The sequence below is a fragment of the Pinus tabuliformis genome, chromosome 9, assembly GCF_031772625.1.
Source record: "Pinus tabuliformis cultivar Carrire ecotype Pingquan chromosome 9, CPIR1, whole genome shotgun sequence".
In the NCBI taxonomy this organism is placed as follows: Eukaryota; Viridiplantae; Streptophyta; class Pinopsida; order Pinales; family Pinaceae; genus Pinus; species Pinus tabuliformis.
Genome location: NC_142307.1, coordinates 913,672,965 through 913,691,172, shown reverse-complemented (window position 1 = coordinate 913,691,172; position 18,208 = coordinate 913,672,965).

Below are 18,208 nucleotides of genomic sequence, written 5' to 3'. Positions count from 1 at the left end.
GAGTTAATTGACAGGTGAAAAACAACCATTCAACAAGTTAGAATGGCATTGGAACAAAAACCAACTAAGGCTACATCCCTTATCAAAGTGTTGAATTCGAAGACTAGATCAGAGTTAGAGCATATCCAAATTGTAGATAGGACACAGACCATCCTAGAAATCAAGAAGGTATTGCAAAAAAGGAATTTAATGACTCAGTTGGAGACTAAGTGTCAAGATATGGAAAATTTTGTCCAGAGGTTTCATACTAAATTTAATTTGTTGAATCAAAGAGGATTGAAAGGGTCAGTGGCACCGAATGACATATTAATCAGCTTGGAATATTACTGTGAGAAATTTTACACTATTGCAACAAATACATCCAAGTTTGCAGGTATCAAAGGACATGTCACAAGTAAAGCTTTCATAGAAGCCTTGGAGTTTGATTTAACTATCAAACATGAAATCAATAACATTTTCATCAACAAACCAACTTTCAAGAAATATACTAAAGTAGATGAAGTTTATAGAAAGCTAATAAATCTTTCTATACCCAATGATGAAAGGTGGGATCAATTATGTGATATTATGTAGTAATTTGTTTTTATCTCTAAGAGATAGATAAGAAGAGAGGGGCAAAGTCATCAACCATTTCCTCGAACATAGTGCCAGCAACCTCAACAGTTTAAGCATTCCTACATTTTTGTACTATTTTTGTAATTCAATTAGATGTTTCTAGAATCTAATAAATCTGTATAAATAAGTAGCAGATAAATGTATTAAGGGTTGAACCCTTAGATGAGTTTTCTAAAGAATAATTGTATCCAACTGAAATGGCTTCATATTAATGAAAGGATTCTAGATTTTCTTCAAACAACTTGTCACTTTGTGATTTTTTCTTATGTTTTCACTTCATTTTGTTGTTCTACATGTATTTACGTTTTTATGAAGAAAACTGGGTAAGAGAAAACTGAATATCAGTCTATCTTAAACCCCCTCTGAAGTTATAATCTATTTTATAGATTAATTTATTGGGCTATTTGTCTTTATAAGCTCCTCTACGTTTATAAATTGTTAACCATGTTCATAAGATTAAATATATTTTGTTGGACTGCAAACATTGTTTACTTGCATGCTTTCTTATGATTAACTAAAAATTCAGTTGAATATTTAGGAAATCATAGCCTCTTACATTTCTGCCTTTCCACGCACTTATAAATCAAATTATTTTCAGAGCTAAAGAATCAACCCTTTCTAAATATTTAGTATTAATAAGGTTTAAGCACCTGCCTTAATCTGCTCATAACATTGGTCATTCAAAAAAAATTAAAATAACAAAACATTTTAGATGCTAAGGCATAATTAATTAACCTAGAATTATCTCAGAGGACAACACATATGATTTCAAGACTAATAAACCAAAAACTAACTCCAAGACTAGACTTGACCACCCCCAAATGGGACTGACAATCTGTCAAACACTTGGCATCAATGAAATCTACAAGTGTAAACAACTGATTTAAGAATAAGGGTCTCATACTTATCTGATAATCACTAAGAATAATTGTTCCCTTAAATCATTAGCTACATTATCATCTATTAGTTCATAGATACATTATTCATTCAATTACAAGTAAAACCCTGATAAGAGCCATACATCATCACTATTATTATACATATTCATAACTAGCATAATAACATCTGAAATACCAAGGAAACAATAGCCATATAATCTTCATATAAACCAGTATAATACTCATGAGATAACAAGGAGAAATAACCTAATATTAATGAGGCAAAAGCCAACTCGGTATGGGACTACCACGTTCCACCCAATTGTAGACATGGCTGAGCGAAATCTCTCTTCAACCAGTCACCCCTGTGCCATGTTCCAATCATGAATGCAAGATATCATAAAACACATCAATCCAAAATTGTCCAGGACTTCCAGAGGCCAACCACTTCAACCCATAAAACAATGATTCTACCTCACAGTCAGACATTACAAAACTATCATCAGATTGGTCTCTACCCAAGCCTTCCATGGCTCCAGAGCATTTGTTCCAACCCGGATTCTAGTGTTAGGCCCTATACTACTAGTGTAACCCCTTATTGTTATTAGTACAACCCACTTATTATATTGATGTACCCATGTAGTGCCCATATTTTTACTATTGTGCCCCATAGAAGCCCACTATTGTTATTATTGTGCCCTTACATTATTATTGTTATGTCGGCTCTGATTCTCTTATGACCCCTTAGACTCCTATATATAGAAAGGAGGTATTTTCATTTGTATCATCCAAGAATTGCTCATTTGTGTAATGTAAAGGAGGTTTCCCCCTCGAAGAGGCTAAATTCTAAGGCGTTGATCTCTCTTTTCTATATTTTTGTGAGCTGGTTTCATAACATTTGGTATCACAGGTTTGGATTCTAGGGTTTCGCTGCTCCAAATAGGTCATCGTGGAATTTTTTCTATAACTTTTCTTCAACGATGTTTCAGAAGCTAAGAAAAAAACCCCATTTGAGACGAGATCGCACGGAAGCTCGAGTCCAAATTTCAGAGTGTTTCACACTATATTTGCGGAGGTATGATCTGAGGAAGTGGGTATTTTTGCAGACTCCTAAATTACATTCCAAACAGGTGACCTGGGGAAAATCGTCATAACTTTCTCTCTGAGCATCATATTGAAATTTAGTAAGAAGTTACAGAAAGGGGACGAAATTTAGTTTGTTATAGATATTTTTCAGAGCCAAAGGTCAAAACAGTGACATGTTGTGCTTCATACATGTTCGCTCTTCTAAAATGGTCTATAATCAGGTCATCTTAGGAGATTGTGCATAAATCTTTATTGGAGAATCCAATTTGGAGTAGACTGGTGGCATTAGAAAGAGGACACCAAGGGCTACTACAGGTTGCAATTTCATAACTTAAAGATCCGAAATTACAGAGTTATAGTCGTTTCCAGATCGAGCTCCTAAAATAAAAAAAAGAAAGATGAGGAATTTTGATGGCAAGGATCCGGTAAATTGGATACTTCAGATGGAGCAATATTTTGATCTACATGGTGTACCACTGTTACAAAAGGTATGTATTGCATCTTCATATTTAGAACTAGATCAATTGTTATGGTATGAAGGGCTTTGTTCTCGTAAACAACTTGTTACGTGGTCAATTTTCACGGAGGAAATGATAGCACATTATGAGGATACAAAGAGCAACACCTTCATTAGAGCAACACCACAACAATTGGAAAGAGTAAAAGGGTTTTGTGACATAGTGGAAAGCAAAATTATGGAAACCAGGAAGCATACCCCTCACAACTATAAAGATGGAAGTGTTGTTTCTCTTAGCCTTCCACAACCTACAAGGGTTACACCACAACAATTGGAAGAAAAAAGAGAAAAAGGGCTTTGTTACAATTGTGATAGCAAATGCACTAAAGGTCATAAGTGTGATGAGAAGAAATTATTTTACATAGAATATGAAGAGGAGGAAGAAAAGGATCAGGAAACATCAAAAGGAGAAGATATATGCCAGGACCCCACCACAGAGAAAGAAGAAATGAATCAGACCATATCTTGTAAAGCATTGGCAAGAATTACCACTCCTCAAACTCTCAAGATAGAAGGACATATCAAGAAGAAAAAGGTGCAAGAAGTGAAAGATCACATTGATAAAGAAGAAATGAATCCAACAATATCTTGTAATTCATTGGTTGAAACTACCACTCCTCGAACTATCAAGATAGAAGGACATATCAAGAAGAAAAATGTTCAAGAAGTGAAAGATCACATCGAGATTCAAGAAATGAATCCAACCATATCTTGTAAAGGATTGGAAGAAATTACCAATCCTCAAACTCTAGAGATAGAAGGACATATCAAGAAGAAAAAGGTTCAAGAAGTGAAAGATCACATCGAGCATCAACAACAAGTTCTCCAAATTTTAAAGGATAACGCCACTTCGGTGTAAAATCAAACGAAACAACAGGTAGATCAAGATCGTAGTGAAATTTTATTTGATGTAGGTGATTGGGTATTTTTACTGATACATCTCAAGCAAGCTATTTATGAGAAGGAAATGTTGGCAATACTACATGCACTTAAAAAATGGAGACCTTACCGAATGGGAAGACTCTTCAAGGATGAGGATGTGGAAGCATTTTTCTGTGCTATTTCTATTATCCAACCAGATTGGATAAACGAAGCAAGGGATGAATGGAAGAAGGACGAAGAAGTATGGCCACTTATTCAAAATTTGCAAAAGATCCCAATTCAAACAATATTGCTAGAAATTGAAGAGGAAGGAAAAATCATATTGGAACTTGGAGCAGTCACAGAAACAAGAACCCGATAGCTACGAAATAGATCAATTTCAGAGTATCTCATCAAGTGGAAGAACTTACCCCCCTGAAGATTCCACATGGGAGGACACGAATTTTATACAGAAGCATCAAGAACTACTCAAGTGTTGAGGACAAGGCCTTTTGAAGGAGAGGGGCATGTTAGGCCCCTATACTACTAGTGTAACCCCTTATTGTTATTAGTACAACCCACTTATTCTATTGATGTACCCGTGTAGTGCCCATATTGTTACTATTGTGCCCCATAGGAGCCCACTATTGTTATTATTGTGCCCTTACATTATTAGTGTTATGTCGGCCCTGATTATGTTATGACCCCTTAGACTCCTATATATATAAAGGAGGTCTTTTCATTTATATCATCAAGAATTGCTCATTTGTGTAATGTAAAGGAGGTTGCCCCCTCGAAGAGGCTGAATTCTAAGGCGTTGATCTCTCTTTTCTACATTTTTGTGAGCTGGTTTCATAACATCTAGGAATAGTAACCAGCACAAGAAAAAATCTCATTGGTGAGGGTCATGCCTGTGATGGACCTTTAAGGTCCATCACCAATGTTGCATATGGTGACGGTCTTTAAAAAAGCATTAATGTAAGTGTATATAGTGATGGTCCTTTAAGGTTTGTCACCAAAGCCATTTTCAATTACACTTTTGGTGAGGGTCGTTAAAGGACCGTCACTAATTCTCTCTTTGGTGACACTTTTGGTGAGGGTCATTAAAGGCCCATCACTAATTCTACCTTTGGTGACACTTCTAGTGACGATATTTTATTGACCGTCACCAATGATCTTTTTGGTTACTTTTTGTGACGGTTAATAAATGTTCATCATCATTGATTATTCCAATGAGTTTTTGATGACACTCCATGCTTGTGACGAAACTTTAAGCTTTGTCACCAATGTTGCATATGATGACAGTCTTTAAAAAAATGTCATTGTAAGTGTATATAGTGATGGTCCTTTAAGGTTTGTCACCAAAGCCATTTTCAATGACACTTTTGGTGGGGGTCGTTAGAGGCTCGTCACTAATTCTCTATTCGGTGACAATTTTGGTGAGGGTCATTAAAGGACCATCACTAATTATCTCTTTGGTGACACTTCTATTGATGATATTTTATTGAACCTCAACAATGCTCTTTTTGGTTACTTTTGATGACGGTAAAAAAATCTTCATCATCATTGATCATTCCAATGAGTTTTTCATGACGCTATGTACCTGTTACTATATTTTTTTGTCAAAATATAATGATTTATTGTTGTGGAGCCTTTTTCATTAGGTTTCCAAGGTCATGGTGGTTATAGCCAGTCAATTTGTTAAGAAGTAATTAGTGTGTATCATTTCCCTCAAGTCATAAGAATATAGTTTTTGTATGAGTCCACACATGTTCCATCTCTATTAGGATTATTATCTAGCAAATTTCCTTTAAATAAAGTTCCACTAGTGTGTGTAGGAACTATATTATTATATACATAATCAAGATCTGTTAATTCTATTAATGAGAGAGACCTAGCACTCCTCAGCACTCATGACACACCTTAACATGCTTTGGAACAATACACTAACATTCCTTGGTACCTTGCATGTCTTGGAACATCTTTGTACATAGAACATCTTGCCATGAGTAGGATGCCCAAGCACATGCTGGCTTGCCCTAGCATAGCATAACACTCCCCTAGCATGTGTTGGCATGCCTTGTAGTCCCTATCATGCCCTGGAATAGCTTGGCATAATAATGCATTGACAAACATTAGCACTTGGCACACATTGACACTTGGAATGTATTGGAACATATTATTAGTGTGCCTAGCAAGCCACTTTTGAAAAAGATAAAGTCTCGACTTATGAACCCTCTTATGTGTTCATTTCATTGTGTTTTAGCTTGGTTATTCCTTTTGTTTCCTTTGAAACTCCTTGACGCATATTGGCAATATACTTTGGCACCCTGCACATCCTAGCATGTCTTAGCACCTGGCATGCCTTGGCACTATTTGGCACATGTTAACACACCCCGGAACTAGCTAGCACACTCTAGCACTTCTTGACATGCCCTGATATTCCCTGGCATGCCTTACCCATGCTTAGCATACCTTGTCACTCCCGCCTTGACATGAAAACTAGCACTCATTGACACTCACTGAAATACCCTCATATTCATTCACTTCCATGCATTTTGACCTAGTGCTCCCTTCTGTTGTCCTAGGACTCCCTAACACTCCTTAGAATGCATTGGAACTCTCGTGCACACCTTAGCACTCTTTGACATGCTCTGCCACTTCATAGCATGCATCACACTCCCTAACACACATTGGCACTTCGTACGTGTTGGCACATGGAAAGTCTTAGCATGTTTGGCATGCATAGAGATGGCCTGGTATGTTTTGGCATGGTTTACTATTAAATTTATTTGAGATAAATTATTGGAAAGTATATGAGAAGAAATAGAGGAATATTTGGCACTTATAATGCATTGGCACTTGGGACTTGGAACCTATTGGCACCTAGTGTTGGTGTGCCTAACACGCTGATGAGGCTCATCATTGGGTACCTCCGGGACCTTACCAAGTGCCATCATTTGAGGGGAACAAACAGAGAAGTACAGTGATTGGATTCGAGAGAGCGTAATTACATATATAATTCATGACCAGCAACCACTGACTTATTGGATTGGTCGGCTCGTAATGTAGATCTATCTGCTTGGTTCACTAGCTGCTTGGTTGGTTTATGGACCTTAATACACCTCCAAGCTTACTAAAATGAAATCTTCTCATAATTCCTTACATGTTTTAATTATATGTTTCTTAATTACATGAGTAAAAGTAACATGTTATGTCTAGTTGTCTAATGTGCATTCATTGCAGGTTTTTGGGAGCAAATTATGGCTAATTAAGGTGCGGGAACTCAAATGAGACAAGAAGGAGAGATTATAGGAGATGGATATTCCTCATTAAATCCTCACTCATTCGAAGATCCCTCAATCAAATCACACTAGTTCGGAGTTTCAGCCAGTCGAGTCATGAGGATCATTGGCAACTGATTCAGTGATAGTTAAGAACCAGTTTATCTTGAGATTGGGAGCCAAGCCTCCATAGATTTAAGGAAGTTGTTGGCAACTTCAGTTGTATAAATAAGGAGGCCTAGAGCCTCATTAGGATTTTGATTTTTTATGCAAGATAACCAAGCACTTTTGAGTTTATCTTGATATTGGGAGCCAAGCCTCCATAGATTTAAGGAAGTTGTTGGAAACTTCAGTTGTATAAATAGGGAGGCCTAGAGCCTCATTAGGATTCTTATTTTTTATGCAAGATAACCAACCACTTTTGAGTTGAAGGATTGTGACAAAACAATATTATGTATTTTTTTGATATGTTAATGAAGATGAGCATTCCCTTGATCCAGCACTGAGTTGAGTCAGAGGGCTAAAGCTCTTAGGTTAGGGCCCAATCCTAGCAGTAGATGTTACTCTTATTGTACTTGTATGCTTATGTTATTTCATTGATTACTTGTTGAATTGATTTTGGCATTGTTACATTACAAGTATTGGTGAATTTGATTAGTTGGCTTCCATTTGTGCATATATTTAACAATAGCTTTAAAGAGATAAAGAAATACCAAAAAGGTTGCTTGCCTCATTCCTCCATTTAAGGGCCATTGTTTGGGGGAAAACTCTCGTTCAGTCCAAAAAGACAGAATTCTAGTTTCTTATGAAATTTAGGGGTTTTCTGTTAATTAGATCAACATCTTTTAGTTTTAAAAGATAGATTGTAGTTTTCATTTCTTATATATTAGGATTTGTATTAGATTTCATGGTGTTTTCACAATAGGTTGCAAGTATTTCCATGCATGAAATAGGCAAATGAATGATGAAATTCTATTTTCTTATGTTGTTGGAAACCTTTCTTGTTTTGACATGATTTATGGGTAAATGCCAACAATGATGTGTATATTGTAGGAGTTTCAATAATGCAAGAAAACCTCATATCAGCAGCCTTAGCCTAACCTCACCCATCCATGATCACCAAAAGCCACTAAGTCCATAATCCGAGTTATCATTTCATAAGGACAACTTTCCATGCATGTTGAGCAAATCCAACCATCATACACCTTTCGTTTGACTTCTGAGGGAGTCCTAACCACTTGCCTTATTCTTTCCATCACTCACCTTCCCTAAGCCTTATACCACTTCCCAAATTACTCCTCATGCTTTCGGCCTATGCCTGTAGGAATACAGAGGATCCTATAGGCGAATTAGGCCATCCTGTAGGATGACCTGTAGTGGCCTGTTTTGAGCTTGATTTGTGAGAAATGCATCATGACAGATAGGAGAAGACCCTTGCTTGCCTCCCAAGCCTTCTGACCCATCACAACCGTGTCTCTCCACTCCTAAGCCACCTTCCGTAGAATCAAGAAGAATTAGCATTCATGTTTTTACAAAAAGACAAAAAGAAAAAGGTTGCTATGCTTATTCATATGCACAATTGTTAAGTGTTTGATTAGATCATATTGCATGCTTAGGTTATTCAGGGTTTCACATGTGTTATCTTAGAATTCTTCTGAAGCAAGGTATCTAAACAAATAGCTAGATGAGTTTTGTTTTTTAAGCATATATTTTAGTCTTTCTTTATTGTAGTAGGTAGCATTTCAATTCTCTCAATTAGGGTAAAATTGTCATGTCTCAATTGGTAATCAAACTTCTTCTAAATCAATAGAAGGCTGGTTTGAGAAACCCTAGTGGTCTATTTCCTAGCTCAGCAGTGACAAAAGAGTTGACCCATTGCATCTATTTGTGTATACAATACTCTCACCTCTAGGAGTTGCAGCATTCTTGCTACAATACTGGTGCTCATCAGTTTTTGGCATCGTTGCCAAGGATGTGTCTGAGTAGATGTGCTTTCTTCTTTATTTCTTCAATTTCTTATCTCTTTCATTCTGCCATTAGTTTCATTTTTGCAAAGATAGTTGTAAGTTGGTTTTCTTTCGTTTCCATTCTGCAAGTGATTTCATTTAGCAATTAGTTTCAATTAAGTTTTCTTTTCTATTATGGAATTAGTCTTAAATCTTGAGAAAAAAAACAAAACACTTCTTTCATGCCTTGTAGGAATAGGGATAACTTAGGAAAATTTCTACCTTATACCCCCCCACTTCCAATGGCCAATCTTTCGTCTTCTTTGGTGGCTGTGAATTAGAGGACCCTTTAGGCGAGCAACCTGAGCTTTTTCAAGAGCCTATAGGGGAAGAAGAAGAAGAACACATTCCAACTGACCTAATGGCTAAAAATGGAAATGAAGGGGAGATAAAGAAAGAATTGAGGGTGATTTTACCATCAGAGAAACTAATGGGGATGCCAAATGAAGAACATAAGCCCCTCTTCTTTTCCTTACTTCCATGGCCTGACCTCAGAAGATCCAGCTACTTTCTTGTTTGAATTTATTAAGGCTCTGGTGGAAAACCAGATAGAGAAGAAGATAAAGGTGCCGAGGACAGATAACGGTGGAGAGTTTTGCAAGAAGAATTTGAAGAGTTCTGTAAGAAGTGTGGTATAGCATGGTAGAAGGCTACTCCATATACACCTAAGAAAAATGGATTTACGGAAAGAATGAACAAGATGTCGATGGAAAGAGAAAGAAGCATGCTCAGTGGTGTCGGGTTAGGACAAGAATTTTGGGCAGATGTGGTGTAGACTGCATGTTACCTGGTCAACATATCACCTTCATCAGCATTGGATGATAAGACTCCACAAGAGGTATGGACTGGTAATAAAACTTCTCTTTCACATATGAGGGTATTTGGATGTGATGCATATGTACATGTTCCAAAGGAGAAACGAACAAAGTTGGATAGTAAATCTGAAAAGTGCATCTTTATTGGGTATAAGGATGGGTTTAAAAGGTTATAAGCTTTGGAACCCAATAGCAATAAAGGTCGTGTATAGCCACGATGTGGTGTTTAGAGAGGTGAATATGTTACTAAACATGAAGTCCTACCAAAGTATCCTGAGAAGATATAATTTGAGCTAAAGGAGGAAGAATCAGACTCTACAATAGAAGATGAACAGCCACAAACTCTGGTTGTGAGAAGATCAGTTCAAGAGAGAAGGAAGCCAGAAAGGTATAGTCCATCTGCTTTTTGTTTAAATTTTTATTTATCTATTACTAATAATGATGCCAAAACTATGAAGGAAGAAGTAGATTCAGAGGATGGCAAACTCTACAAAGAGACTGTGGTTGATGAAATGTGATCTTTTCACAAAAATCAGGCTTTGGATCTAGTGGAGTTGTCAGCTGGAAGGAAACCCATTGGTAGAAAATGGGTGTTCAAGAAGAAGATGCATGCAGAATGAAAGGTGGATAAATACAAAGCTCGGTTGGTAGAAGAATGTTATTCCTAGGTGCTAGGAATTGATTTTGGTGATATTTTTTCTCCTATTGCCAAGGTAGCTTCTATTAGATTACGTTTATCTGTTGTTGATGCTTTTTATTTTGAGGTAGAACAAATGGATGTGAAGACAACATTTCTTCACGGGGATCTAGAGATCTACATGAAGCAACCTGAAGGCTTTGCGGAGAAGGGTAAAAAAGAACTGGTATACAAGTTAAAAAAGTCTTTGTATGGGTTAGAACAGTCACCAAGGATGTGGTATTATAAATTTGATACATTTATATCGGGACTTGGCTTCGCCAAAAGAAAAGAAGATACATGTGTGTATTTTAAATTAATTGGTGACCATGTTATTTATTTGGTCTTGTATGTGGATGATATGTTGTTGGTTGGAAATGACAAAGAAATTATCCAAGGTTTGAAGAACAAATTGTCCTCCAAATTCGACATGAAAGATCTTGGTGCTACAGACTATATTTTGGGCATGGAAATTAAATGAGATCGGGAAAGGAGGAACCTCTATTTAAACTAGAGGAAGTATGTCGAGACAATACTGCATAGGTTTAATATGCAGGATAGTAAACTGGTGAAGCTTCCTATTCTTGTAGGTGTAAAGTTATTTGTTGAATATTGTCCCAAGAACAAGAAGAGGAAGTGGACATGTCCAGTGTTCTATATGCAAGTGCAGTCGGTAGCCTAATGTATGCGATGGTCTATACTAGACCAAACGTTATACATGGGGTGGGAGTATTCACTAGGCTTATGTCAAAACCAAGGAAGCAGCATTGGATAGTAGTGAAGTGACTTTTTGGGTATCTACGTGGCACTAGTGATTATGGTTTGTGCTACCAAGGAAGACCAGGATTGGACAAAGTTTTGGACATACGTGGCTTTGTTGATGGAGACAGGGCTGGAGATCTGGATCAGAGAATATCTACAAGTGGATAGTTGTTTAACCTATTTGGAGGTGCACTCATTTGGATGAGTAAGAGACAATCTATAGTGGAACTTTCAATTACAGAGGTAGAATACATGGCAGCCACTCATGCAAGCAAGGAAGCAATTTGGTTGCAAATATTGTGTTCAAGTATGGAGTTAGTACAACAAGCTATAAGGATAGGTTGTGACAACCAAAGTACAATTTTCTTGGAAAAGAACCATGCTTATCATTCAAAGACAAAGCACATTAATGTCCAGTATCACTTTGTGATGGATATGGTAGAATACAAAAAGTTGTTTCTAGTAAAGGTGTACACTTTGAAGAATACTGGAGATGCATTGACAAAGTCTATGAGCTCTGAGAAGTTATCTTAGTGTAGAGAAATAATGGCCATTGTAGGGCGAGATCAATGACTAAGCTCTCCTATGGCCCCCTATGGAATGAAAACAACAAGTGGGAGAATGTTGGGTTCTGTTATATTCTTTCCACAACTAGCCTTAGTAGTGAAGTCGGGGGGTGGAGGGGGGCCATAGCCCCCCCTTCATTACACCAAGCATAGCGAGGGGATCACAGGGGGGGTGACAGCCCCCCCCCCCCCCCCCCCCCTGTAGGGGGGTTTGAGGGGAGTGGTATCGCCCCTCTACGGGGTCCGAGGCAACACCCCGGGAAAACCAATTTTGGACCCTATATTAGGTGGGTGGACCTACCTATGGCTTTGTGCATGGATTTCACACATGGTTTTGGGTGCGATGGTTTGCGTTCCATGGTATTTTGTAGATCTGGTCAAGGGAAATATGGTTATGTTCTAATCCAGGGTTAATGGATTGGGGTTTATGGATGCTTTGGCATGTATATATATGTATTATAACATTGAAAGGAACATAATGAAAAAATCAATCTACTAGTCCCGGTTTTGGGATCCAAGGGAAAATATCTGTGTATATTTGTTTTATGTGTTATGCTCTCACCATTGTTTATTTTCTATTTTTAGAATTCATATGCAGGTAATTTATGTACGAGGTTAAAACCTATAGCTAGTTGTTGCTCATTCTAGGGTACTTAGGAGACTCCAAGATAGTCTTGAGGTTGATAATATTTGAGGATGTTTCTATTGACCTTGCTACCTCTCCGAGTTTCTTTCTTAGGAATATCAAGAATCTCACCAAAGGATATGTAGTGATTTCCTTCTTTCCCATGACTATCTATCTTATATTTTTCGTTTCGTTCCTTTTCTATTTAGGGCATGTCAGACATGTGTTTGGTTGGTGTCGTATGAATAGGACATGTGCCAAACGTGTCAGACATGTATCCTCACGTATTGGTGTCTGACACTAGGATAGAAGATAGGAGGCCTATTTGGAGGTGTCTTATTACTTAGTCACTAAGTAAAACAAAACTTTATTTTTAAAAGTGCATTTAGCCTCCTAGCTTCAACACTCCTTGATAAAGGTCATTTATTGCTTCCATTGTAACCGTAATGCTAGTGAAGATGGTTTTGACGATGTTAATTTTTTTTTAGGCTCATGTCAACAAGGATTTTCTCTAATTCTGTTTTCCAAAAGCTTCAAATGATAACAGGTTGAATTTGAGGTAGTGTTTTCTCATGCCATTCCTTTATTGAACTTAACTTAAAAATTTCAAATTTGTTGTCTAACAATCACTAAAATTTAGAATACATTCTTTATGTACTTTGTGTAATGGGGTGAATGACAAGTAGTTTTTCATTTTGAATGACTTCAATGCTTGAGTGATCATGGTTCTCCTTCAACATTTATTCAAGTTCTATTAAGCACTTTTGATTACACTCTTCATAGGTTGTAGAATCTTTGTTCAGGGACTCCTTCCATGTAGGTTTCCCATAAATCCAAATCTTCATGAATGAGGGGGAATAATATATTGATATTTAATGGATCTCCTTTTTCCACTAGGCTTCTATGGTTGAATGGAAGAACATAAAGTGGCTCCAACTCTTTTAATATTTCTTAGAATAACTGCAATGATCACAGATTAGAAATGACATTAATGCTTTGCTTCAAGAGGCATTGGAGTGACCTCAATTTGGTTCACAAGTAAAGATAAAATCAAGCCACAAGAAAAGTTTCTAGTTTTGACAGCCAAAACTTGTTGAGCTGGAAAGTTGAATTTTTAAGGGTATATCTTCCTCAATATTACTTAAAATTGCTAATATGACCCCAATTGGAAAATGACATCAAAAATTTTCTTTGGATAACACTGGTGTGATTGCAATTAGGCTCATAAACAAAAATAAAGACTAGATTCATGCCACAATATAATAATCAACTAATCTCATTTTTTTAGCTATGGTTTTGAGGCTGCCACTTAAAATGATTGTAAATTCCTCAGTATGGCTCAGAATTGTAATTATAACCGATTTTAGAAATGGTGACACAACTGCACTTCTGATGCCATTTGGTGCGGCTACAATATGGCTTCCAAGCAAGGATAAATGCTACCACAAGATAATGTGAAAAAGAAAAAACAAAATGATTTCTAATGACTCAAACTATTCCTTTGATAATACTTGTTAACATCGATAGTGCATAAGAATAACAAGAATAGAAGGAACACATAATTGGACATCAACAGATATCTATTATCCACACTACTCAAGTGAGGGCAAGCTCTCCCAACCACTTCAAAGGGGATGACCTCCAATACAAGTTCCAAAGCATGATAGATAAAAATCCCTTGATTACATGAGGAGTACTCCATCACTAGTTACAACCACTCTAGCTATTGTTGCACTAATCCACCATTAGTGGACCTTACGTAATGAACATAGTGACTTTTATTTATTAACCATCATAGTAGGATTTTATTAATGACTGGGCCACTTTACATTAATTAACCACAATACATCTATAAACTTTACTCTAATGGACATTTATGCCATTATTACATTATTGGAGAGGGTCATGATGATAATTGCGTCTTGCTCTAGTGTTGGAGTGAAGTTGATACAGGGGATTTTGGGCACTATAGAAGATATTGTGTTTGACATAATAATTGTGGATTATTTGGCTTTACGCAACTTACTAATACTATAATATGGAAATTTAGTTCATCATAATGACATGGTAAGGATGCTATTAGAATGTGGCTCGTTGTGGGCTTTGTCACTGAAATTTAATTTGTGTGGTTAGTTGAACTTTAATGTGACAAACTAACCAATCTTGTGCTTATATTATACATTAATTTTATTTTTTTGGTCTTTCTAGGCCCTTGATGTTAGTGATCTCTCTCACCCCGCAACCTTATTTTCCCTGCTTTTTTAGAAGTTGATGTGACATTTGGGTATGTGTCATCTATCCATCCTGGTTTCTTCCCTATACTTCTATTTCTCTGTCGATCTTATTGTAGCATCCTTGGACTAGTATTGGCATGAGGGAAGCATCCATCTGATCCTTTCTCTGTTGTTTCTTATTTCTTTTAACAAAGATATGTGATGATTTCTCTCCACTACCTTGTAATGGTGTTTTTTTATTTTATCTTTTTATTTTTCTTTTTCTTTTCATCCTGAATCATACCTGAATTTCACTGATAATAACCCGGATTTATATATTTCTTTTAACACCAAATTGACATCACAATAAACATATGAATATCCCATTAAATATGATCTAAATATGGTTCAAATAATCTTAGCTTTAGCCTAAGCACGTGGCATAGTAATTTCTGAGGTGTGAAGTTTTATTAGAGGCACTATTCATTTGTTTGTTTTGGTTAGAAAAAAGGGTTTGCTCTTGGTTTTATGTGACTTTCAATTTATCATTTGTAGCATGTTGAGAAATGGGAAATAATAATGTATGACATTTATCTTGCAGAAATTGATGTTGAATGAAAGGATACAGAGTTTAACCAAGCTACAGTCTTCTTTGGTAAAGGCAGAGGAACATCTTAAAAAGTTGCCTAAGAATACACCATATACAAAGTTTAAACACAAGTAATATATGGATTTTTCTTTTGCATATATGTTATTTTTTCTACCCAAGATATCACAACAAGAAAAATATTGATATTGTAGGAATTGTTTGAGGACCTCATTAAGGCTGATTTTTTTGATGTCCTTGATTGATACCTTCTCATGACATGAAGGTTTTAAATATGAATTAATATGTTCCTGAAACAAATCAAATTCAAAATTTATAGATATAAATGATAAAAAAAATTCAATGCCTTCGTTTGATTGTTACTCAACTCTGGTGTGGGCAGGTTACTGGAAATGGGATTGGAAAAAGGAGGGAGACAATGTAGAGAATGTTTTGGATATGATTCATTTGTTGTTTGAGATCCTTCAGGCACCTGAGCCATCGACTTTGGAAATGTTTCTAGTAGGGATTCTTGTGGTTTTTAATATTGTGATTCTTTCACCTCATGGTTATTTTGGGCAAGAAAATGTTTTAGGAATGCTAGATAAGACACTAGTGGATAGGTAAACAATTTTTTTATAATTGCAATGTTCATTCCATGATATCCTCTCTTTATTGTTTGATTATATTTTTAACATTTCTTTTGATTTTGGTTTGTCTTTTAATTATGAAATTGAAAATACTTGGTATTATGTACATTTAAAAAACATCCAAAGCTTGAAGATGAGTTTAGTATTACACAATATTAATTGAAATCCTTTTAGTTGTTTTGTGTTAAAATATTTTCATGACTATTAAAAAAGTTTACTTTCATGTTGTTATTTGGGCATAGGTTGTCTATATACTTGACCAAGTTCATGCGTTAGAGAATGAAATGTTGTTGTGAATAAAATGAGAAGGATTAGACATCTCACCTAATATTATTTGTTTTAACAAGTTATCTACAACCTGAGCTTTTTAGCATGTAACTTAGATGACATGATTGTGCCTAAGCTTTCTCTAAAGGTTGAATACTAAGTTATTAAGGTGTTATTTTTTATGGTGATGTTTTATTTTTTTTTTTTATATAGGTCATCGGGCCACATAGTGGCCACTATTTCCCAACTAAAGAAAACTTGTTCGAGTTTCTTGCTTTATGGGGGAAAATGGCATTGACATTGCTGATGTTGAGGTATATGTCATATAAATCTTTTATAGTCTATTTTAGTTTATATTCAAGTATTCATTGTCTTTCATGTCTTATACTTTGCATTGTATCTTCTTTCGTTTTCAGGAGAGGAACTCAGTATTGATGGTAAGAAGCAGGAATTGAAGAAAGAGGAGAGCAATTACACTAGAGCGACAAATGTAAAAAGAGAGAGAAGAGAACCGGTCTAGTGATACCCTTAGAGCCAATATCTTGCATAAGACACACACATAGAGACTGATGATCAAGTCTTCAGAGTTGGTGAATTCACTTGCAATGTCTTGGCAAGACAGTGATAATGTTTTGAAGTGATAAAACAATATTTCATGTGTAAAATGTAGTCCAACCAATATTAAGTTGGAAACTCATGTTGTAATACTTGACAATTTATATAATAAAATTTATGTGGTTGAAATTATTTATATTTTCACATGATATTATTTAATATTGTAATTAACATGTGTAACTTTGCGTTTTCATATTAGATGAACATGCACATTGTATGACTTCTTTTTTTTAATTTAGTCACAAAATCATTCTAATTAATTATGTTGATTAATAATGAACACAAAATCAATCTAAAACTACTAAATTAGTAGTTTATATTGATTAATGATGAACAAAAATACAATTAATATATGACTAAATTAGTCATTTATAATGGTTATTAATGAAATCAAAATGAAATGAATAGAAACTACTAAATTAGTTGTTTATATAATGAATATGAAACTACCAAAAAAAGATAAATGACTACTGCAAATGATAAATTTGTAATTACAAATGACGACTAAATTTTGCATATATATGACTATTAGTAGTTAATTTACAGTATCTTATAACGCCACCAAAATTTAGTCATATTTATTTGGTCATTAGTTGGTTTCAAACGATGACTAAAATTTGCATATATATGACTATTAGTAGCCAATTTATAGTATCTTATAATAGGACCAACATTTTAGTCATATTCTTTTGGTAATTAATTGGTTTTCTCGGGTAATCCTATAGTAATATATTTTGTTGTATATTTGGTCATTAATTGCAGTAATTAATGACTAAATTAATGACAAAATTTCTGACTAAGTATACTACTAGACGATAAAATTGAGACAACCAATTAATGACTAAGCTAAAAAGGACTAAAAGTTGGTCTCGGTATAAGATACTATAAATTAACTACTATTGGTCACCGACTAAAAAATAGTCATTTATATGCAAATTTTAGTCATTTGTTTAGTAACTAATTAGCCATTTTGTACTAGTGAAAGGATTCCATCGCAAAACCAAAAGGTGGATGGGCCCTTTTCTCTCTCTCTAATAGGACACGTGGTGCCATATGATTGGTCCCAAAAGGCTACATTGGCATCCGACGTCAGCATGATGAGGTAGTACGGTAGGACACGTGGCATGAGGTTTTAGCATTTTTAGGGGCCCAATGGGGAAAATCTGGGTAACATGTGTCACCACTC